Raw genomic sequence first — 25,836 nt, forward strand, 5'->3', positions numbered from 1 at the left:
CCCTGTCAAAATACATTCTTTCTCCAGGACTCCCTTTAGGGGACAAAGAAAAAAGTAAAAGCCTCAAGTTTGCAAGTTACTTAGTTGTCAATTTTTGTCCAACTCTGTAACATCCACAAAGTTTCTTCCTCTCCTAGAACCCTGCAGCCAAAGCAATATAGGATGTGAAATCTCAGTGAAGGTGAAATGTTAAATTAAAAAAAAAAAAAAAGCTCAGGTATGTATTTCATTATTTGTCACTCTGTCTCCTTTAGACTGTCGGTCAGTGGCTATCACAATGTATTCCATAAATAGAAAAGTATGCATTTCTTCCCTGCATTTTAAAAAGTCATCTCTTTGGATGAACAGTGGCTATCACAATGTATTCCATAAATAGAAAAGTATGCATTTCTTCCCTGCATTTTAAAAAGTCATCTCTTTGGATGAACTTCTTTAGGCATAGGGACAATGACTATTCCATTGGGTAGCTTTTATTTTTAAGTTATCTTATTATTTTGCCTATAATTTTTTCCATATATTTTTCTGCAGTTGTCATCAAACAAAATGAATTTTCCCCACTAAACTACAAAAAGTGTTAAATAATCTGTGTGCAAGCTTCTGCCTGGTCCCTGTCTTTATTGCGTTACATGAAGAACATCAAATTCCTATTCTTTCCATTACTATAACTAGAAGAATGTGTCAGCCTGGCTACACTAAACTGTACTAGCAGTGCTGATGGTTGCTATGGAGTTTCTCCATAGCATCTCTTCTCCAGAGAGATACTCTCCAGGAAAGAAAGCAAGGGAAAGGTTGGGATTACTAGCGATTCTAACAATGTGCAAATTGCCCAACATGGAGAGTTTCTCTCAGGAACACAGAAATGAATCAATATAAGATCGCAGCTCTGCCCTGTACAGCAAAGACAAGGAAACTGGAGAGGAATTTAAAACAGTTGCGTGTGTGTCACTAGGACAGCCCCACATGGGGAGTATCTATTGTGTCAGAGCTATGAAAATTGATAAAGATAAAAGTCCTTTTCTTGAGGAACACCCAGCTACTGCTGAAAATAATTTTGCAAAGAAACAAAAAAGAGTAGTAAATGATTTGTGGAGAGCAGTTCCAAAGCTGTTAGCAGACATAGGAAAAGGAGATTTTCATTCCTTGGAGACATGAAGGATGGTTTCACAAAGGTGAAAATAAGGCTTTGAAATATGAGTAGGAGTTTGCTGTACAAAGTAGAAAAAGAGTAGCCCAAAGCAGAGACCAGCCTATGGAATATGGAAAAGTAAAAAGACTTCAAAGAAGGTGAAGTCTAATGGAAACCCAGTTACCAGAGCCTGTAAGGAGTAAGAATAACTGGCTGTCACATTGTAAGCAGGCATCATGGAAACACCTTCATAAAAATTAGTAAATGGCCAACAACAAAGGGTTATTGGAGATTATCTTAAAGAGAAACTCCTAAAATTCAGAGCACCAGTCACAAATTTGAGTGATCTTCATTTACTCAAAGATTCAAATACAGACTTGTTCTCAGGGAGGAAGAGCTCAAGCTATTCTAGAGCATGGTGAAAAACAGGATTCCTGCATCTATTAATTCATATTGGATTATTTAAGCATGCATTTCCCATGTGCTTATTAAAGATGTTACTAAATAATCTTTTTTAAAAAAACAGATTTCAAAGTAGCCTCAAGAAAAGTCATTGGGTAACTTAAATGAATTTTTCTAATCTTTATGACTGGTCAAGAATTCTTGGGATCACTAGATATTTATATTTCTGTAATTTTGTTCTGAGAATTATCTCAATTAACATATTTCATGATTTGTGTTGACCTTAAGATCATCATAAAGTAAAAAAAAAATTAAGGTAAGCAAATGTGCCATTGACTGTATTCCAGATAATTGTGCATTAGTCCACAATAGTCATCACCAATCAAATGTCCTTTCTAATTTATTTCTCCATTTACTGTAATAGTATACACTTTATTTTATAGGAAATCTAAGGATAAAATGATACAAATATACCAAATGTATTTATATAGCAATCACTTTAGTTAATATAGACCCAAAAATGAAAGATGAATCAAACATTTTCCTAGGATATATCCAGCATTGCACTGGAAAAGAGACTTAAAAGAAAGGGGTGTTTTAAACTCTTCTAAATAATATCTCTTTAAGGCAGGAGAAATCTGTGCTATTTCAGCTTGCTGTCAGAGTGCAGGAAAATTTATCAGACCTTCATGGCCGAGTCGCCAAAGGACATTTCCTAAGTGATATCACAACCATACTGGTTGGTTGACTGTATTCAGTGGTCATCAGGTCGCAGCACTACTGGATGTGTGGGAAGTAAGGTATGAAACAGCACTGGAGGATACCACTTTACCCATATACTAACAACCATGATTTCTATGGGTTCTGTTCATTTTTATGAACCTACTACCATAATACTCATGAGATCAGAAAGTATTTACATCGCAAATCACTATTAACTTCAACTTCTATGAAGAGTAAGGCTACAGCCTAATTCCTCTGATAATTAGAATAGAGATCTACCTTCATGGTCTTTCCTGAAGTGATGTAAAATATGTAATAGAGTATCTCAACTTGTTATAGAATTAAGGCCCCTCCTTTGGTCAAAACCCCCAACAATATACAAATTTATAAGTCACTGGGTAATGTAATTGAATTTTTCTAAATTTTTATGACTGGTCAAAGATTCTTTGAGGGCCTCCCTTGGTGGCACAGGCAAATGAGCGCAGCACTGTGAGGCTATCCTCAGCCTCTGCAGTGTTGGTTTGATCCCGGCCGGCGAGGGTCCCACACGGCGCAGCAGTCTTCTCCTGTCGTACCTGCTGCTCCTTTCACCAGTGTATTTCGTCAGTCTGCCTGTTCTGTGCCCGGCTCTGTCTCTGGTGAATCCTCTCACCCTCCCGTGCATGTGGCCTGTACCCAGTTCTTGTATAAATAAATAAATCTTAAAAAAAAAAGAATTCTTGAAAACACTAGGTATTTCTATTTCTGTAACATGTCCTCTTTCTGAAATAATACAACAATTGAACAAAATAATTAGAAAATAGAAATAATTTTATTTTCTTTGTCAATAAATTCCTCTTCTGTTAACATCCATCTAACTCCTAGTAAAATAGTCTTATATTATTTTTTCTGAATATGTGTATTACTACCAACTAGATTTTTCTCATGTTCTCATGTAGCATTTTGCCTCACATTCATGGACAAAGGTTTATGCTCCTATTAATTGCTATTTAGATTTCCCTTGAGTCTTTCTCATTCTAAACCAAAAACCTTGATAAGATTCAGCCACAGTGACAACTTTGGAAATAGACATGAATTGAAAACAAATTTCATTGTGTGACTGAGCTCTCCTTTATTTTTCTTGTTGTTATTTCTGGCATCTTAATTTAGTACTTGGGGTAAGTTCTCCCTGATATAAAAGTCAGATGTATAAAATGCTGATAGGTTTCTTAGAGATTATTCAATATATTTCTTTATCATAAACAGGAGCTGGTATTTGGAGAGGTTAAAGGCAGGAGTCCTTGCTAACTAGCAACACAATGGTGACTCATGTTTCACAGCCTCAGGACTATGTCCTGCCTTGCAACTTTTGGAATATTCCCTTATAGGCCCAGTGGTTTTTTTAAAAAAGAGGAAAGAACACCCTCCCCCAAATCCTTAAGTCTCCTAGGATGGCAGGGAAATAGGGAACAAGAGTGTAAAGTGGGGTCTCCTTGATGAGAATAGCTGCTGACTGGGGAAGGCATTGGGGAGGGGAACCAAGCTTTTCTGTACAACTGGATTGTGACAGATCCATGCTCTCACAGAATGCTGTCTGATGCAGCTGTAATGAGTGACAGCTGTGACAGGTGTAAATAACCCTGTGTTGTAAATTTCATGAAAGCAATACACCTGGACCATCTGGCTCAACACAGCAGCCTGCTGTGCACTCCTCAACACCCCAACTGCTGGGGAAGCACAATGCATAGATTTCACAGGGGAGAAAAAACCAGCGAATACTCATAAGCACTAGTTTTCAAGTATGGCCTGCCCTGCAGTTACAGCCTATGTATGTTTTCCAATTTATATACATTTATTTAATTTCCTAAATGACTATATAACTTAGACAATTTCTTCATATTACTGATAAAGACACACATTCAGAGGTCACATGCTTTCAATGCCTCGAGCTAATCAACAGCTGATCCATGATTTAAACATAGGTCTACTGATTCCCATGTGCGATTATTATTATTATGCGAAAACACTTTACCCTTTAGTTGTTCCCTATGTTTCTCTGCTGTACTGCTCCAAGAGGTGGTAATAAGATTAATTTATGAAAAATCAGTGATCTGTACACTCTCAACCCTAGAAAGTCTAAACAGAATGTTTTCTTAGCCTTTTAGAAAACTGCTGTGGGGCCAGACATAATAGTTAAACAGCTGGAAGAATCACTTAATGATTCACCACTGCTGTATTTTCTTTCTTTTTTTTTGGCATTGGCTATTTGGATTAAATCATGGAAAATGCATGATGACAGACAAAAACCATCACAGGAGTTAAGTGCAGTGGGGTGTTAAACGGCATCTGTTAGAGAGAGGATCCTGAACATCACACAACACCCTGGGCCAAACGCTGCCAAACAACATGGGTCTTGATGTGTCTACCACTCGGTCCTCAGTTCATCAGTGTTGCGTGTGGAGCCACGGATTGACGTTTCAGAACACTGTTTCAGAGAGAGGAGGCTATGACTATAAATTATCCTCCCACACTCAGGGTTTGCATGGCAGTAAGAAGCTATCTAAAGCAACAATGCACAAGGAATTAAGAATAAAAAACAACTTTGAAATACATATTTTAAAAGAGTTCTTAAGAAAAGATCATATTTTAATAGGTTTCTGTATTTCCAGATACGGTTTTACATTTCTGATCAGGGCAGCATTCCTTTCCACATAGCATACATAGCAAACACCCAGTCCTAGGTAACCACTGAAAACATGGCTGTGAGGCTTCATGTTCATGCTTCTTTCTTGCCAGTGTCTGTTTTCCCCCCAAGTCTCTCAGTGGCCAAAGGATTCTCCAGGTTTAACTCCACCCGAGTCCAAGCCAATCCTGCCCAAACACTATCGAACATCAGAGTCTGTCCAATCTCATGGAATTTTTGAAAATGAGTAAGGAGAAAGTGGTATTAGAGAAGGAAATCAAGAAAAGAATTCAAAGGGAGAGTGGTCAGTCATGGTGGCAAATGGCAATGAAGAAACAGACTAAGATTCTTCTACTTGGCTTGGCAAAGAAGAGATAGTAGACACATTAGCAAGGGCAGTTCCAGTGGTACATGGCAACTAAAGCAATAGTACCTATGAAATGCTTTTATTCTATCCTATGTTCTCATACCTCACTCAACATAAAAAGCTTCTAGGTAAACAATGCTTTCTCAAGGTAGGTCACTTCCCACAGACACAATTATTTGAATCAGAATATAGAACACAAATACTACCCAAAAAATGGTATTATAAAAATATTTAAAATTGATTTTGAAACCATTTCAAAGAATATTTTCAAAAACATGCAGGAATACTTTAATAGATATCTTTTTTATCGTGGTGAGAACATTTAACATGAGAGCTATCCTGTTAACTAATTTTTGAGTATACAGTTCAGTACACTTATCTGTGAGGAATATATTCTGAGATCCCCAGAGGATACTTGAAACCACATAGCTTGGAACCCTTTGTAACATTTTTTTTTCTATACATACCTATGATAAAGTTTAATTATAACTGCGGCACGTAAGAGATTAACAACAATAGAAAATTGTAACAATACACTGAAATTAAAGCTATGTGAATGTGCTCTCTCTCAAAATATTCTGTGATATGTAATATTTTGGAGTGCCATTGACTATAACCACACAAAGCAAAACTGCAGATGGGGGTTGGGGGGCAGGTGGAAAACTACTGTGTCATTAACTAAAGGCACTATGTCACAGGTTTTCCCTGGTCTTGATGCAAGTAAGACCTGCTGAATCTTTCTCATCTTGCAGGCACATGCCCAATGGTGAAACATGCCTTTTTTTCCCCCAGAGACCTTCCACCTGACCTTCATCAAGTATGCCCAAAAGGAGAGACCTAATCAGTCCAACTGAGTGACAGGAATCTCATCAGTTTTCTGGGCACTCTCTCCAATTCTAGTTCAATTTACTTTTGTCTTGGAGTAGAACAGAGAGAGCAGATATGTAATAGCAGAAATCAAGTTGTTTGACACATTTGATTATATCCTTCCAAGCAGTCACTTCCTAACCTGTAGTTCCTAAGTCTGTTCCAGTTCCTGACATCAGAAATCTTACAATCACTATCCTGTTTCCTAATGTTAAAGGTACCTCATTTTGTCTAACATTTTTAAATAAAAGAGTGCTTTTAACAGAACAGCACAAAATCTTGCTTTAATCTCAATAACAAAATATTTAGACTATATTTGTCTCAGTAATGTGAGTAAATCAATTGGTCTGACCCTGCATAAAGTACAGCTATGCACTAGACTATGAACAAGATTGAGTTTCTCTTCCATTGTTCTTTCAACACTAATGTTTTAATGGCTTTCTTCCTCTCCTGTAACCGCTCACCCTATGATAAGAGCTTTACTCTTGCTTAGTCACTACTTGGGAAAGAGTTGTGTCAATGGAGACTCCTTAAAGCTTTATAAAAATAGTCAAGATCCAAGAATTGAAATCCTAATGATTGAATTTCAGACCCTATGTGTGTGACAACTAAGTACACCTTGAAGGGAAGAGGTGTTCCAGGTTGTTTATCAACCTATAAATGTACACTGATGTAGCAGGACACAAGGTTTAATGATCTGTACAGGGTCTGACAGTGCTTGCAGTAGTTGCAATCAGGACCACCCAAGCACAGCCAGGAGATGCTGGTGTTTTTCCCTATCAGGGTGGCCACACTGTCCTTGCCAAGCAAACGGCATCCAACTCCTCAGACTGACCCCATTCGTAGATAGCCAATCTACTTCTTGGCAGTCAGAAAGCAAGCTGTTGAGTCTGCCAGCCTCACCCACCTGTCATGTGTCTCAATCTCCAAACAGCTGGTGAAAACCAATATCACATTCAGCTCCAGTCCCTGCTGTGGAGGTGGACATGGTGGAGAAATTAAACACACACATGTTCATTCAAGCTCTCTGCAACACATTGTGAAAAGTCACACATTATTCTGAACAGGACCACAAAGCCTTTGGTTTTGATTACACGAATGCCCCTGACCCCCAAAAAAAAAAAAAAAAGGAACTATTTTCTAGCAACATGTGGTATCTGACTCCAGATTTTGGGTGGAGCCACATGGACTCTGCCTGTAGTCTGTTTGTCCCACTTTCACATACTCTGAGCTAAATTCTAGCCTGGGTTGGGTCAACCCTCCTAACAGCAGGAAGCCCAAAAAGGAATCTTTTCCCAGACATAACTAACAGGGTTAAAATTTCCCAGGCATAAGAAGAAAGATGATTTTCCTTTGTCTCTGGCACCATTTATCTGGAAGGCAAGTACTTGACATGTTGCAATTCTGTTATAAATACAAAAGAATGAAACTAGACCACGATCTCACATCATACCAAAAATCAACTCAAAATGAATAAAAAGCTTGGATACACGACAAGGAACCACAAAATACATAGAGGAAAACACAGGCAAATCATACACCTCAGAGATATCTTTACAGATTCATCCCCAGCAGCAAGGAAAACAAAAGAGAGATAAACAATTTTGACTACATCAAACTAAAATTCTTCTGCACAGCAAAAGAGACTATAACTACAACAAAGAGATACTTTACTGAATGGGAGAAAATATTTGTACACAATACATTTGACAAGGGATTGATATGAAAGATCTACAAAAAACTCACACAAATCAACAAAAAAGGAAGCATTAAAGTAATCAAAAAAGGGTGGAAGCACTAAACAAGTACTTTTCTAAAGATGTATAGATGTTCAAATCACTCATCATAAGGGAAATACAAATCAAAACCACAAACTGATACCACCTAAACCAGTGATTATGGCTCATGTCAAAAAGACCAAAACAATTGCTGGCAAAGCTGTGGAGAAAAAAGAACTGTCTTACACTGTTGGTGGAAATGTAGACTGGTCCAGGCCTATGAAAACTGTGTGGTGATTCCTCAAAAGAATAAAAGTGGATCTGCCTTGCAAATCATCAATCCCACTCCTAAATCTCAATGGAATATTATTAACCAATTAAAAAAAGTAAACTCAAGCCATTTTCAGCAACATGGATTGAGCTGAAAGGGCTAATATTAAGTGAGATAAACCAAAGGGAGAAAGATATATACCAGACAGTGTCACTTATATGTGGAATATAGAAAAATCATACAAAGAGTCAGACAAAACAAACTTTAAAACCAACACTTGAAAACTGATCTTCAGCTTTCAGATGGGGAAGGAAAGGATTGAAGATGGGGATAGAGAAGAACACCATGGACTAAGGTAGAGAACTATGGGTGCTTTGGCAGTGGGAGGGCTACGGTGATCACATACTGTCAAACACTAGCAAGGATGTAAGATAATGGCAACTTCAATAGCAATAAAAATAAATAAAAATAGTAACATACTAATCAAGAAAAAATAAATGAATGAATCCAAAGATGTGATCCTTCCAGTTCTAGATTTTACTACAAAGTATCTTGTTACTACACATTTAAAACTCAGGACCTAGTTAGGACCACCTATCAAAAGAGCTGGATTCTTAGGTACCAGGAAAAAGACTAATTATAATAAAGTAAAAATCAAAATCAACAAGCAACTATAAAGCAGAGACAAACTACGGGGCGGGGGGGCGGGGAGGAGGGATTAGAGTCAAAATCAGGGGGGTGGGGATTGTATGGAGAATATAACCAAGATGAAAATGCATACGTTGTGCAAAAATGAAAAATGATGTAAAAAATATATGAAATAAAAAAAATATTAAAAAAAGAGCTTGACTATTCCAGATGAACTGATTGGCAGAGCTGGTGCTATGGCTTTAAAGAGAAAAAAATTTATAGCTGCCTGTTAATTTATTTTTTTCTGATCCCTTATTTGGTTCCCCTATATTCCTCCTATAAGTAAAACCATCTGATATTTTTCTTTTTCCTTCTGGCCTGTTTCACTGAGCATAATCCCTTCCAGCTCTATCCATGTTGCTATGAATGGCATGAGTATCTTTTTTGATTGCTGAGTAGTATTCCATTGTGTATATGTATATCTTCTTGATCCAGTCATCTATTTTTCTGCAGGGGTGGGAGAGGGAAGAGTACAAGGGATTATGGTGATAGTTCAAGGGTGAATTGGTGGTGGGAATTTTACAGGGACTACACCTGAGAGAAGTGAACATTGTACAAAAATGAACGATGATGTAAAATATAAATACATTATATAAAAAAACTCATCTTTCAGGCTTAATGCAAATGTGAATTCCTCATGAGAACTTCTAAAATTTAATGAAAAAAAGAGAGAAAAGGAATGTAACAATAACAGTTTTGTTTAGTTATCATGATCTTTTAGGTATCCTGCAAGGATATAAGGAAATAACAAAGGGCCAACTTATGAAAGGTGTTTTTGGCACTTACTATACCTAAGTATTTCAACATTATCTGATGAGACCTACTTATGTAAGTATGTTTGATATAGTCCCAACCTACCCTTTCTGTGCCAATCATCACTTCTCCCACTAACAGGATTTTTTTGTGACATCATTAGCCTAATCCTAGCAAAATCTACACATAGGAAAGGAGCAAGTTATTTATACATAACTGTGCAGTTAAGTCAAAGTTATCTCTAATTGCCACTGGATTTTAAACCTGATCTCCAAGAGGGGGAAAGGGGGAGGAAACCTTTGATATTGTTTCTTTACATTTAATTACCTTTACCCATGGAATCAAGTTCAAATTCTTTTTTTTTAAAGATTTATTTATGCATACAAGAACTGGGGTACAGGCCAGAGGTGTGGGGGGGTGACAGGATTCACCAGAGACAAAGTGGGGAACAGAATAGGCAGTGTGACTGAAATACACTGCTGAGGGGAGCAGTTGGCGAAACAGGAGAGGTCTGCTGCACCACGTGGGTAGCTCCTTGGCCAGAGATAGAACTCATGCAGCAGTGGCTGCAGATAGCTTCATAGTGCTGCATCTTAACCCTTGTGCCACAGGGAGGCTCCACAAGTTCAAATTCTTTAACACTCAATCAACAAGTATTTGACTCCCTAAAATTTTGGTGGAATAACTAATGTTATGAAGGGGAAAATATCATCTATCAACAAAGGATGCATTAGACAACCCATATATGTTTGTTGAAAGAATAAATGAGTGACCCAAACAATGGGCAAAGTACATATTATCCCTATTTGTGTTCATGGTCTCATTGTGGTTGTAAAATATATTTATTTCATGATTATGATAACCATTTTCTAAATCAATGAAAAATAGACAATGAGCAGGAGGATAAAGATCTAAATAATACCCTCATTACTGAGAAAGGCTGGGTTAGAAAGTGTACACTTGGTGTGGCAATACTGGGTTTCCTAATATGCAACTTCAAAATTAGACAAAGCCACAAAGTCATGGGCACTGTAGAGACCCACGAGATGTCACATTGAAGTTGTCCTCAGAAAACTTTTCAACCTGGGAAAAAAAAACATGTGTTGGGCATCCTGCCCCCAAAAGAGAATAAGGAAGGGGTCAAGCTATAATAACCCAGTTTCTCATCCCAGGCTCACTGATCAGGGCAAGGAGCCAGCGTGTTAGGGAAAAATTTCTCCCTCCTAGGAAAAAAAAAAAGACTTGGGAATAAGTATCACTCCCCCTGTACAATTCACCATTGTCCAACACAATATATCATCAAATTACAAATAATTAGTATGCACAAGAATTTTAGGGGAGGTTGAAATTATCTAAAACATTGGAGTCCTTACTCTGGGCCTGAGTGGCAGTAGGAGGAATGAATAGAGGAGGAAGAGGTGTTCTTGGGACAGGAGGGAAATTTGAGGGAAGAAAAATATCAGCATTAGCAAAGATCAAAACATACAGAAAATTATCTACCATTACTTTCCCTCCTCACGCCTACTCTCACAATGTTCTAATCAGTCCCTAGTCAGACCCATCCATTGAAGACTCCTCACTTTTGTTCACATTGATCTGGCCAACTGACTGCTCTCCCAACATATCTGTAGGTATTCTAAAGATCTGACATACATCTCAAATGCCCCTTCTTCAAATGTCTTTCAAACCTTCTTCCTTCCCTCCCTCCTTCCTTCCTTCCCAACAGAATTCTGTTCTCCATTCCTCAATCTCGCAAAGCTTTTTATTCTAGCATGTGTCATTCTGCATTGTTCCTTAGTCATTATTAAACATACCTGCTTCCATGACAAGACAATAGCATCCACTGGGACTAGGAACCTGTCATTTCATCTCTTAGAAATCCAGGATAGCTAGTGCTCAAAGAATGCATTTTTAATTGCAGGAATATCAAACATTGGTTAGTAGCTTTTCTTTGGATAAAATCAATCTTCTCAGGTTTTGGAAAATAGACATGTATCTTACAAGAGGAAAGGTAGCTTTTTCCCTCCAGTCCTGATTGTTTTATGATTGGCAAAGAACAAGTTAGGACTTAAAATAAAAAATTTAAAAAAAAAAAAACTTCTAGTTGGGCTCTTAGACTTTTAACTGTGAACTCTCTTTCTGGTTCAAATATCACAATTTAGGTGTCCTTGAGATCAATTTCAGGCACAGATTATATTTATTTTAGACTTTAATATAAAGTTATCAATGTTACTAATTCAAAAACTTTGAGTTTAATTTATAATTTTATAAATATTTTTAAAGATTCATTTACTTATATATCTTAACTATTTATAACATATTACTTACAACCTGATAAATTTGTTACTTTTAAGGATATTCTATAAGGGAAGTTAATTCCCTTAATAGCTTAAACTGTATATATGAACTTAGTATACCGCTTTTTTCTTTTAGGTACCAATTGCTCCTAAGATCTAAAAACTTTCTAAAATGTATGTTTTTATAAATCAAAAATGTTACCAAATGCATAATTTTGACAAAATTTGAATTTGAATCATAAAGTCTATTTATTGGATATCCTGATTTGGCTGCTATTTAAATTGCCCAAATATATATAGAAGAATTCTAAATGGAGCATTGTGGGACAGATTTACTTTATCTTTTCTATCATTTTTCTTCTTATTTCCAGAGTTCAAAGATACTATGACCCACTAAGGAACTACTGTGATTTCAATATTTGTAACACATGCCCCTCCCCCCCCAAAAAAAATTCATGTGTTGAAACCTAATGCCAATGTGATGGTATCAGGAAGTGGGGCCTTTGGGAAGTGATTAGGTCACGAGGGTGGAGCCCTTATAAATGGGATAAAAGGCACAATAAAAGAGGCCTGAGCGAGTTCCCTGCCCCTTCCACCATGTGAGAACACAGCAAGAAGAAGACAACTTAAATCTGGAAGAAGGCCTCATCAGAATCTGACCCTGCTGACATCCCAATCTTGGATTTCCAGTCACCACAACTATAAAAACAAATTTCTGTTGTTAATAAACTATCCAAATTGTAGTATTTTATTATAGCAGCCCAAATGACCCAAGATGAGCATTCAGGTTAAACCAAGCAAGTGTGGATTTCCAATTTAGTGGGTAAAGATTAAATAGTAACCAGAGAAATTTGGCACTGAGGGACAGGTCAGTTCTTGTCCAAATAATTGGTGGGACAGGTTGAAACATTGTCAGCTGTTGTATCAAAAATCACATTGCAAAAATCTTCATAAAATTATACTGTAGAAAAAATCTTTGCATTCCATTCAACTGATAAGGGCTGATCACTAAGATTTACAAAGAACTCACATGGCTTAACAAAAACAAAATAAACAATCCAGTCAAGAAATGGGCAGAACTTAAAAGACATTTCTCCAAAGAGGAAATGCAAATATCCAACAGGCATATGAAAAAATGTTCAACATCACTTATAATCAGGGAAATGCAAATCAAAACCACACTGAGATACCACCTTACACCAGTGAGAATGGCACATATCAAAAAAAACAAGCAACAACAAATGCTGGCAAGGATGCGGTGAAAAAGGAACTCTCCTGCATTGCTGGTGGGAGTGCAAACTAGTCCAACCATTGTGGAAAGCTGTCTGGAGGTTCCTCAGTCTACTAAAAATGCAGCTACCATATGACCCAGCAATTCTACTACTACGGATCTACCCAAAGGACACAAAAACATTGAATCAAAAGAACACCTGTACAACTATGTTTATTGCAGCACTATTTATAATAGGTAAAACCTGGAAACAACCCAAATGCCCAAAAATAGATAACTGGATCAAGAAGATGTGGCGCATATACACAATGGAATATTATTCAACAATCAAAAAAGATAAACGCATGCCATTCGCAGCAACGTGGATGCAACTAGAAGGAATTATGCTCAGTGAAATAAGCCAGAAGGAAAAAGAAAAATATGGGATGGTTTCATTTATAACAGGAATATAGGAGAACCAAATAAGACATCAGTGTAAAAAAAAATAGTAACAGTACAAAACACAACAAAGCAAAAACAGACAATTATAAATCAGAGACATCCTGCAAGGGAGGAGGAGGGAGAGGGATCAGAGGGATGAAGGCAGGAGCAGAGAGGACTGTGGTGACGGTGCATGGAAAGCAAATATTGTTTAAAAATAAAAGAAAAAAATTATACTGTAAAAGTCATTGCAACAAATTGATAATACACAGAGGGATGGGCGTTCAACCTACAACCTTATATTGAAATTCCATATTGCTTAATTCTTTCCTCAGATTTGAAACTATTTTCCCCCTTTTCAGGTTCAGTTACTTTCCTTTCCTGTTTGTTTGGATTTGGGGATTTTGTTTGTTTTGTGTCATTGCCCTCTCACAACGTACTAGTTTCTTTCTCTCTGACTCTAAAGATCCTTTTAACAGCTTTTCACTTGATATTTTGAGCACTACCATTTTGTGTATGAGTGTTTCATCACTTAATTTGGGGAGATAAGATTGAGTAATCATTTTTTTCCTACTCTAGAAATACCACAATTCTTGGGCCTCCCCAGTGGCACAGTGGTTGAGCGCTGGGTTGTGAAGCTGCCCGCAGCCTCTGCAGCACCGGTTCGATCCCCGGCCTCTGGGCGAGGGTCCCACATGGTGCGCAGACCTCTCCTGCTGCCTGCTGCTCCCCTCAGCAATGTACTTCATCACTCTGCCTACTCTGCTCTCCCCACTGGCTCTGGTGAATTCTCTTACCCTCCCGCGCTTCTGACTGTACCCAGTGTTTGCATAAATAAATAAATCTTTAAAAAAAAAAAGAAATACCACAATTCTTAAAGACATTAGTATGGTACTCAGTTGGGTTCTGCAAGTCTGTTGTGGCTTTGTGAGACTAGCTACAGTAATAAAGTCATGCCAATGACAGCAAACACATTTTACAACCCAGTTCCTGACCACACTGAACACTGCAACTCCTCTGAATACTCCTGGTCCACCTTACCTTGCTCTAGTTTTCCTTAGTAACCACCATCTTTAAACATGATAAATTAAAATTCGTCTGTCTTGCTTTATGGTCTAATACGCACAAATGGAATGTAAGCTCCATGAGGGCAAGACATGAACTGCTGTCTTATTCAGTTAAGTATCCCTGTACTTACAACAGGGATTGGTAGTTAGTAGGATCTAAAAAAAAAAACAAAAAACAGGAGGAACTAATGTATGAATATAAACTGGACTGGCTACATACTTTATGAAGCCAGTGTAAAAAATAAACACAAGGCACAAGGTATATTGTTCAAAAACTAAGATTTTCAAGATGGCAAAACCAGAGTTTTAAACCAAGCATGAACTCCTCTAAGAACAGATCCTCTATGACAAAGAAAGGTCCAAACCTATAAAGCTGCCCCTGAATGTAAATCTGTAAGTATGCATACAAAGTGACACATAGAACACTGAATTGTAATCCTGTAGGTACATCTTTCTGACCCACTTGTTTATAAGTTTATTTTGGACAAAATCTGTATGTTCATGTTTGTATATCAAATTTGCGTATCACTGGTTCTATCACTAAGACAGCACCACATAGAGGTAAGTAGAGGCAAGTGTTCTAGTTCTTAGCACAGTGCCTGACTAGAACAGATTTTTGCTGAGTGTACAAAAGAATGCTCACAAAGGAAAGCTCTGAGAAAGAACAGAGCATTTCAAATTGAGACTATCCTTTTGCTCTCTGGGATCCCATGGATGGACTACACTCATCGCTAATACATCAATATTCAAGCTTGGGAATTCTTGAGTTTGGAATTGCTCCCCAAAGTCTCTGTTAAGGAATCATTAGCTCATACTTAGAGCATCTTTATTTTTACAGTGGGAACCTTCACCAAGCAAGTGTGAGGAACAAAGCCAGTTACAGAAAATGTATCCTTAGATCACATCATGGGAAACTAGTATACCCAAAATCTCAACAAAGTTTGCAGAAACAGATCAACTGCAAAAGAATATATAGGGGATTATCTGTCGCACTAATTCTCAGTGCATAAATTTCATATAAAATTTAAGAACAAGTTTTTGTCAAATAGATATTTGCAATGGAAGAGTTTACATCAAATCCACAATTTGATTGGAACATACTTCATGGACAATAAAGAAGAAAGAACAACTATCAATTATATTTTTGTTTTGCTTTTAAGCACAGGAATTAGCAAGATTTCTATTACAATTTCTCAACCCTTAAAATAATCTAAGTCATTTAAATGTAGAATTATTCAATCAGGAATTCTACACTAAGCAATAAAGACGTACAATGAGATGGATGGAGTGGAGAGATGGAATTCCCCACAGTGAGGAAGAGGAAAGGCTTTGCATCACCAAGAGTGTATATGGATGACTGAGAGGTCAACACTTCAGGAGTGAAGACAAAATCAAGACAAAAAAAAAATAGTCAGGAAAGTCAGGGCTGCTTGGGAAACAAACACACAAAACATAACTCACAGTTTTGGAAACCATTCAACATTTTCAGTTTCTCTCAGGAAATAAATCAGATTTGCACTTAACCATTTGACTATTTACCAGAGACCAGTAATTTCAGAGTAAGGCATGTCCACAGATGCATTCTCAGAGGGTTCTAGAATATCCCCTTCTGCAGTTTTCCCAAATATGTATTACTCTAATGTCTGAGAAGAGGTTTGTAGTACAGTAAGCAATTAGTATAGATAAGCCCAGGAATGGAAGTTTATGGATCTTTAGTTGTATCACTAAGACAGCACCACTGAAGAGACAACACAATAGTGGCATGCTATTTTAAAATCCCCGTGTATATGAAAAAATCAGAAGAAATCCTCACAGCTCTCCATATTAGTCATGGCTCCTTGAGGTACTGTTATCTCTACCATAGCCAGCAGAGCCAACAGATCCGAATTGTTAGAGTAGATAAGCAGGATGAAATTTACAGAAGTTACGTAAAGAGGAAGATGGTAGTCTCTGAAGGAGACTGGCACAATGAACATGCAGGGAGAGAGATGAGTCCAAATCAGCCTGGTTAGCTTCTCTATCAAAAACATGTCACCCAGGATCCCCACACAAGTCCGTTTCCTTGGTCACAAGATTAACTAGAAGCTCTTTATTTACTTTAATTTTTTTTTTAATTTTTTACATCATTGTTCATTTTTAAACAATATTTGCTTCCCTCCACCCCCTCAGGTGTAGTCCCCATAGAATTTCCTTCACCAAAGCACCTGTGCACCATCTCCTCAGTCCCCTGTGCTCCTCCCTCCCTCCGATCCCTCTCCCCCCTCCTCCCTCACAGGATGTCTCTGATTTATAATTGTCTGTTTTGCGGAAGCTCTTTATTTAACGAACATGATGGTTTGACAAGAGTTTGCTAGTAGATACAATGGGGGGTTTTAAATTTACTTTTCATTTGATACTATTTTCATATAGCACAAAAAATAAATCTTGTACTCTAGCTGATTAGAGGACATTGCTTTAAATAATTTGCAAAGCCTAAATAAATGACAAAATTTCTAAAATGTCTTTCAGAGCTAAAAAAAAAAAAAAAAACATACAAAATGAATTCTGCTCACAAATAAAGTTAAGCTAGAATTGAAAAAAATCTCAAAGACTCAAAGTAATATGACACAGAGAAATTTTTGGCAAGTAGAAGGAAATGTGGAAGTACTTTGTCTCTCTTGCAACCCAGCCCTAGGCTAGACATGAAAATCCAGTAACAATAAATTAGACTAACCCAATAAGTGGGTGAATTTATACCTGACACTTGTATCAATAGAATATATACTAAACACAAATTACACAGCCTATATTTCTCCAAACACTAGTTAGAAAAAAGATCAAAGTCCATTTGAAATGAAAGACTTGTAAATGCAAAATTAAGAAAAAGGACAACACATTAAACTGAATAATTCCTGTTACGCATTATGAGAAACTCTTCAAAGAAGTCTTCATAACTTTTTCTTCTAAATTTAGTAACCAGGACTACAAAAGTGAAGGTAGTGGGTGGGGGGGCCCCCCAACCCCCACCTTGTCCCTACCTTTATTAGAAGAGAATTCTAGTGGGTGTTTAAAAGAAAACTTAGTTCAGAATTTTCTGGCCCTACAAGAATCAAATCACTCAACTTTTCACCTATAATTAATTTAGATAACCTTTCCAGAATAAGGGCTTTTCATGCCTACCCCAGTTTGTCAACTTACCCACAAAATAGTGCTTCTACAAATTACATGCTTAACAACTGTGATCCAAAATAGTAAACTTGGGGCCTCCCTGGTGGTGCCAGGGATTAAGTACCGCATTATAAAGCAATCAGCAGCCTCTGCAGCACAAATTCGATCCCCAGCCTGCCAGAGAGCAACCCACATGGTGCAGCAGACCTCTCCTGTATAGCCTGCCACTCCCCTCAGCAGTGTATTTCAGTCAGTCTGCCTGTCCTGTTCTTCACTCTGTCTCTGGTGAATCTTCTCACCCCCCACATCTCTGGCCTGTACCCCAGCTCTTGTATGCATAAATAAATAAATCTTCAAAAAAAAAGTAAACTTATTTCAATTGTCCCACAGATCCTACATGTCTTGGAAGTTCTTCCTTTATCTATTATAACATTCCCAATAGATACTACAGCAGTACATCCCCATAGGTAAGGAATAGTAAGAATTTGATGAGTGGGCAAATAAAAAGAAGAAATGAATTCACAGACTAAAGAGAAATTCATTGATGATCGTGGGTTAAAAGAAGATTTACATCCATCCTCTGGCTTATCCTCATTTTTCTGGATTCCCAATCTTTAACCTTCTTCTACCCTCCCCTCCACTAAGATTTTCAGATGCTTTTTTCTTCTTGTCAAGGAGAGATTACCAAAAGAATGATGCTTAAACCCCTAGATTTTGTTATGTTTAAATACACTTAAGTGAAAAATTTGTGTAATCTGAAACTATTCCTTCATTCTTTTTTAAAAATTCTATTTTTTTATTGAAGTAGCTTTGTTTACAATACTCTATATGATTTAAGGGTATAGATTCACACCTCTTCCAATGTATGTTATTGTGCCACCACCAAAGTACCCATAATCCTTTACTTCTTCCCAAGTTTCACGTTACTAAGAATTAGCTGTGTTACTATTAAAGACATTTGACCCTTCCATCCTGCCTGTCATCCTCAAATTGTCTATATGCAGCAAAACATACAGAATCTTATGTCACTACAATTTGTTATTACCCTACTTCTTCTATTATATTATTTCCTCATAGAGCCTCTCCTTTAGTCTTACACTGTGATGATGCTAAAGGTCTTTCTCATGACCTCCTCTCATCCTTTGCCTTCGGAACACCCTGCTCAGATGCTAACTGTGATTTATTGACTTACATTCTCTTTTCTGACTTTCTGTATTTTCAAGTAATATAGTTCAACTTGCTGCTGTGTATTTTCCTTTCATTACCTAGTAAGTTTGAGCTTTGTCTGTGCTTGAGTGTGGAGCACATGTCTTACTCTTGCTTCCAATTTTGTGTATACTATTATTGGCAATATTTCTTTTTTATTTGTTAATCTATTGAAACCATAAATCTGTTTTCTATGAGAACTATTTCAGTGTTTTTACTTGTCCCATATCATGTTATTTTCTCTAGGAAAAGTAATATCTAAGGTCACAGATTTCCAAGTTTCTGCATCTCTACAACCCTGCTATACAGTACTTTCATATTAAGGGATTGGTTATCTCTCTGACCAAATTAGGATCTTCTCTCTAACAAAAACTGCACAACATTCTTATATCAGGTGCCTTGTCATTCTTTTTATTTGCTTCATTATTTTTCAGTCATATGTATCTATTCAACAAACAATAAAAACCTATGTGAAAGCATTTTTAAAGTCATTTCTCTCTTTTTACTCTAGAGAATCAATAAAACGACAATTATGTTGTCTGATACACATGGAGTTGCATAAACATATAGATACAAATTACAGAAGAGCAGTAGCAAACAGTGAGACCATCTCTATGGTCCAAGGTTTTGTCTCACGTCTTTCAGTTTCACAGATTCTGTTTATAGCCACACTGACTGAGTCCAAGTTGGTCTCAGCAGAAGGTCTAAAAGAGCATGTTGACAAAATATGTTCAATTAGGCTGGGTAAGTTCATTTAGCACTTCCCCCCTCTTTGCACCCCACTTTTTGTAAGACTTTTGTTTGGAAAAGTGCCACATGCTAACCACATTACCTCTTTTGAAAGAAACTCCCTCTGATTTGGAATCTTGCGTGGCCAGACCTGCCTTCTCTCCTTTAACTCCATTGAAGTCAGGCCTGGCCTCTGACTTCAAGGCTGCAAACTTCAAAGGTGTTGACAGAAGAAATGAAGAAAGTGGGCAAGTCTGAGAAGGCACTATCTTTGCTTTTTTAATGCCACTTAAATAATTTCTTTGTCCATTAGCGTGTTTGTTTTCTATTTTAAATTCTCTCTCTTTCTCTCCCATCAACCAGTTCATGAATTATTTGAAGGTAGAGCTGCACTTTTGGGAATAATCCCTCTTGATCACTTAGATTTAGCCCACCAGGTAGCCTGGGTTCCAGATCTGCCTCACAGATTAGCAACAAAATAGTTAAGGTGAATATTATCATTAAATATCATCTATTCCAGCAATTTGATTTTCTCCCTTATCAGAACAAAATCAAAGAAACAAAACAATGCATTGAGGTGATTTACAAAATACACAAAACAGTTTAGAAAATAACATGGATAAAGAAAAGAACAGATGAACAAAATAAATAATTTAAAAAACATATATAGTGTAGATACCAGTTGAGGTCTTAAATTCATTGCTACAAGTCCTAGTGGCCAAAGCAAACAATATTATTTAGGTTTTATTTCTTCAACTCTCATATATATATATATATATATATATATATATATATATACACACACATATATATAAAATGAAGATAAAAATACACCTAAATTATTAGACAATCAGGAGCCAAGCATTTTTTACCTCATGTCCAACATTGACTAGTCAAAAATTAATTAAAATTGAACCTAAATATTTCTTGAGGATATAACATGGAGCAAGGTCACTTTTAAAGTTTATAATCCTATATAATGTTAAGACATCATGTTATTAACCTATGTTGCAGAGCTATAATATGCTAAAAAGATGTTTATTGCCTTTAATTTTCTCATAACCAACAGTGGCTAAAAAGCATATCTAAGTATGATTTTTATTTTCTTGTGAATAATTTAAGATTTAAAAAATATTATCATTATTTCTAATAATATAGGAAAATTTTCTATCAAGGGACATTTTACAGTGAAAATGCCTTCACCATGTGATCTTAAATGTGCCCACGTATTTCTAGTTCATATTTTATAGGAGTTTTTATACCATATTTTCCTTATTATCTTTATTTTCTTATTTAATAAATGATTAGTAATTTACCATTACCTATTCAATAATTTCAATTATTTTTGAACTTTAAATTCATGTAAGATAATATTTATTCAGTGCTTTTTTATGCTATGATTATAGGATCTCAGTTTTAGCATAAGATATTAAGTCATTTTTATAAACCTGCAGTTTCATAAAATTATAATTTAACTCTGACCTGTTTAGAGATCCTGTGAACTAGCAGGTACCTATCCTGTAGCCACTGTTGAGCTCACACACTGCTCTACTAAATTCACAGCTTCCTATCTCTGTCTCACCATCACACACAGCAATGTTCCATGAGATACTCAGATTAGGAGCAACCTTTCGTCTCCATCCACTCCTCATGTCTTATGACTGAACAAAAGGAAACTATTGTCAGGTAGACATGATGAGCTAGCGAGAAAAACGATGCTCTACTCAGGTCTTCAAATTCCAAGTCCAGAGCCCCTTCTACCTATGTGCGGAAATTTCAACATTAATGGGAAAACAGCAGGTTCTTCAGTCTCTATGTAATGGGTTTCCTAATGCAAGAGGAAACAAGATCATCTTTAGGGAACTAGCTTGAAAATATCACTCAGAATAGTTGTTTACAAATATTCAGACACAAACACATGCATGCACATATACAGGCACACATTTCTACCCACACAAATACATAAAATACACACATACACATGCATGTATACACACAAAATACAAGTACATTTTACATATTCACACCTATATACATATACATTCACATATACAAGAACACAAATAAACAGTAATGATGAGATGATCAATATGTTCAAGGATAAAAAATCAACAGATTGAGATTACTGCAATGAAACCATGTAAACGAAAGTAGACAGCTTAACTCATCTCATGTTAGCAGTATTATAACTATATTATGTGCAGCCTAATCAACACATTTTACCTTGTTACTTTCCAAATTTTCACATGTGCTGAAATTAGACAGTTAGATATTACCCTCAAAGACCCTATAATACTTTGAAAAGAAACTTTAAGAAAAAGATGACACAAAGAAATAGAAAAATATTCCCTGCTCATGGATTGGAAAAATCAATTTTGCCAAACTGGCCATCCTCACCAAAGAAATATATAGATTCGATGCAATCCCAATAAAAGTATCAATAGTGTTTTTCAAAGAACTGGAGCAAACATTACTGAAATTCATATGGAACCACAAAAGACTCCATGAGCAAAAACAATTCTGACAAATAAAGTAAATGGAGGAATCATAATTTCCAGGCCACAAATTATATTATAAAGCCATAATAATTAAAACAGCCTGGCACTGGAACAAAAACGGACACACAGACCAACAGAATGGTATTGAGATTCCAGAAATAAACCTACATATATATGGACAATTAATCTACAACAAAGGAGACAAGAATATACACTGGAAGAAGGATAAATGGTATTGGAATACTGGACAGCTGCATGCAAAAGAATGAAATTAGATCACTATTTCACACCATACACAAAAATCAATTCAAAATGGATAAAAGACTTGGATGTAAAGCCTAAAAATCATAAAATGCAAAGAAGAAAACATAGGCAAAACACTTCATGACATAAGCTTCAGTGATGTCTTTAGGGATTCATCCCCAACAGCAGGGAAAACAAAGAGCATAAACAGCTGGGACTACATCAAACTCAAACACTTCTGCACAGTGAAAGAAACCACAACTAAAATGAAAAGACACTCTACTGAATGGGAGAAAATATTTGCATACCATTTATCTGACAAAGGACTAATATCAAAGATATACAAAGAAGTCTTAGAACTTTACAAAAACAACCCAATCAAAAAAATGGGTAAAAAAAAGGACTAAACAGGCACTTCTCCAAAGAAGACATTCATACTGCAAATAAGCAAGTGAAAAAATGTTTACCATCAATTATTGTTTAGGAAAATGCAAACAAGACCACAGTGAAGTACTACCTCACACCTTTGAGAATGGCTCATACCAAAAAGTCCAGAAACAAATGCTGATGAGGATGTGAAGAAAAAGGAACCTTCCTACACTGCCTATGGGAATGCAAATGGGTTCAGGTATTATGGAAAACATGGAGGTGTCTCAAAACATTAAAAACTGATCTGCCATTCAATGCAGTAATTCTACTCCTAGGTATCTATCCAAAAAATTAAAAAACACTAATTTGAAAGGAAACTTGCACTCCCATGCTTAGTACAGTGCTATTTACTACAGCTAAATTACAGAAACAACTTACATGCCCCAGAACAGAGGAGTGGCTCATGAAGATGTTGTATATATACACAATAGAATATTACTCAGCAATCAAAAAGATAAACTCATGCTATTTGTGACAACATAGATAGATCTTAAAGGGATAATACTACATGAAATTAGTCAGAAAGAGAAAGATAAATACCAGATTGTATCACTAATATGTGTAACATAAGGCAACTAACTGTCAGATAAAGACAAGCTGAAAAACTAACCCTTGATAACTGACTACAGAACTGAAGCACCAAGGTGGGGGAGGGAAGAGAAGGGTTAAGAACAAAGAGGGAAGAAAGAGTATAGTGGTGGATTATAGGTGATTTGGTGGTGGGTACACTACAGTGGCAATACCTGGCGGGAGTATCCAAATATTACCTCAATTAAAAATATTTTTTAAAAAATTGCTAAATATCAGTTAAGCCTAAGAGATATGTAAATAGAAATTTGATAACAGACCTATGAAATATACTTCATGTGCTGACAAAATGCTTCATGCTGTGTGGACCTATCAGTGAAGGTTTCTCAGGGAAGATGACACTCGAGCTGCGTTTCAAAAAATGATTATTTCCTGTGAAAACATAGTAAACACAGAGAACAAAGGACATTCCAGAAATAAGAAATAACTAATGCAAACCATAAAGCGTGTGGACCTACAGAGCCTAGCACATGGGGGAAACTGCAAATATTCGACTGGCTGGAATGCTGGATATGTTGGGAATGACAGAATACCAGGCAGGCAAAGTAAACAGAGTAGATCATGGACGGTAATATGTCAAGCCAAAGAATTTGATTTTTTACTTGAGTTGATGAGATGACTATAATTCAGGGAGTATAAAAGGCAGTCCATTAGTGTTCAGAAATAAAATATTGCTGCCTTTATGGTATTTACCTTTGTGTTATTATTTAATTTTTAATTGTGTAAGAGTTACAGGTATATATTTTTATTGTAGTACTGGATATAAATTACTTATAAATGCACACATTTTTTTAAAAGAAACTTTCGCAGTCTATAAAGAAAGAATAAACAAACCATTTCTCACTACATTCATAGCTTTTCATACTTTAGAAGAAAGCATAGCTTTAGAAAAGTCTGAAAGGGGTGATTGTTAGACCTAGAAATTGTAACTTTATTGTTGGAAAGTGGAGGACACTATATAATCTTCCTTTCAATAAATCTGAGAAGGTCTTTGAGCATGTCCCTCGGCTCCACATTGTTCCTCCTTTGACTCACTGAAGACTGTGTTACTCTGTTTAATAAGCATGAGGTAGTAGCAGTCACACCAGATTGCTGATCTGTAATTTGAGATTCCTGGAAGAAAAGTAATGCACAGTAGCTTATGTTTGACTTAAGTAGTTGAATTTCTTTCAGTATGTTGAGGTGGCAGAGGAAATATTTCTCATGTTCTGTCTGAATGGCATGTCAGAGTTAGGCTTTGGAGTCAGGCAAGTGTGGATTCAAACCCCAGGGTGACACTTGTTAGTAGTGAGGATTTGAGCAAACAATTTAATCACACCAAACTTAATCTTTTCATTTAAAAATAAGGATAACACTCCAGACCCCATAGGATGCATTTGAAAGTGACTGACTCATAATGGAATCTAAAAATATGTTTTATTTTTTCAATTTATTGTTAATGGCATCAAAACAACCAATACCTCAGGGAAAATGATTAGTCTTATATAGATAGTTGAAATGAAAATTAGTAAAAGGTCACTATCTGCTTTAACAACCTATAAACAGACTTAAAAAGGGTTTATAAAATGTTTTCAAACTAAATTCATACTTTTATTAATACTATGCTGTTAACAATAGAATCTTGATCATTTTTGCCATCTAGAAAATCCATGAGGTGTGTACTGAACAAGATATGAAAGAGGGAATGATTTCCTTGTCGATTTGTAAGCATTTCCCAATTGTTAGGTTAGAATGAATATCACAGGATTTTTAATCTTGTCCCCTAGAAATATATAACAAAAATATAGGTATTTTAGCAAAACATAAAGGCAATGTTTATGAATTGCTTTCAAGTCAGGGTTTTGAGTTGGTGTTACATATTATATCTGCTTTTATGTGAAAGATATAATTCATCTGAGTATCTATGACAGCCCATCTGAAATCTAGCAGGGGCCAAAGAACTGGCAGCTGCAGAAATATTCAGACAGACAGCCAGATATTTCTTCCCACAGCACAGAAGTGACATCTTGTTTACCTGGAATTTAGTGGTTCCAAATGGTTAATTTTTCCCCAAAAACTTCAGCCAGTGACTAAATAACCACAGTGTCACATGCTCATGACAACCTTGACAAAGCCCCCCTTTCTTTGAAACTATTATGTATTCATTTGATAAGTGGTATTTGCAGAATATTTTTATACTAAAAATCAACTGCATTGTTGTAACCTATCATATTTTATATAAATCTACACATTGTCAACCAATCAGACAAAGTTGAACACTTTGGGCATGTAACTAGATGTTTGTTCTACATCCCTAATAAATGTCCAAATATTTAATAAATATATTATTTTTTTCAAATAATCATTTTAAAAGAAAACTTCATCTAGAGATACACTAGTCAAACTACAAAGACAACATAAGA

General features: G+C 36.2%; 1 long non-coding RNA gene across 2 annotated transcripts in view; it reads right to left on the reverse strand.

Annotated features, from left to right (window-relative positions):
* The window catches only part of LOC119245250 (uncharacterized), a 243,771-nt gene that overhangs the window by 189,147 nt on the left and 28,788 nt on the right, over positions 1-25,836 (reverse strand). Inside the window, exon 4 of one of the 2 annotated variants that reach the window (XR_008551779.1) lies at positions 24,295-24,547. The exons of the other annotated variant lie outside the window; for it this stretch is intronic. This is a non-coding gene — a long non-coding RNA (uncharacterized LOC119245250). Of the gene's footprint in view, positions 1-24,294; positions 24,548-25,836 lie in introns of those variants that run through there. 2 annotated transcript variants of the gene reach the window in all.

This window comes from Talpa occidentalis, unplaced genomic scaffold, assembly GCF_014898055.3.
Source record: "Talpa occidentalis isolate TD23 unplaced genomic scaffold, MPIMG_talOcc4v2.1 talOcc4.14, whole genome shotgun sequence".
Taxonomy (NCBI): Eukaryota; Metazoa; Chordata; class Mammalia; order Eulipotyphla; family Talpidae; genus Talpa; species Talpa occidentalis.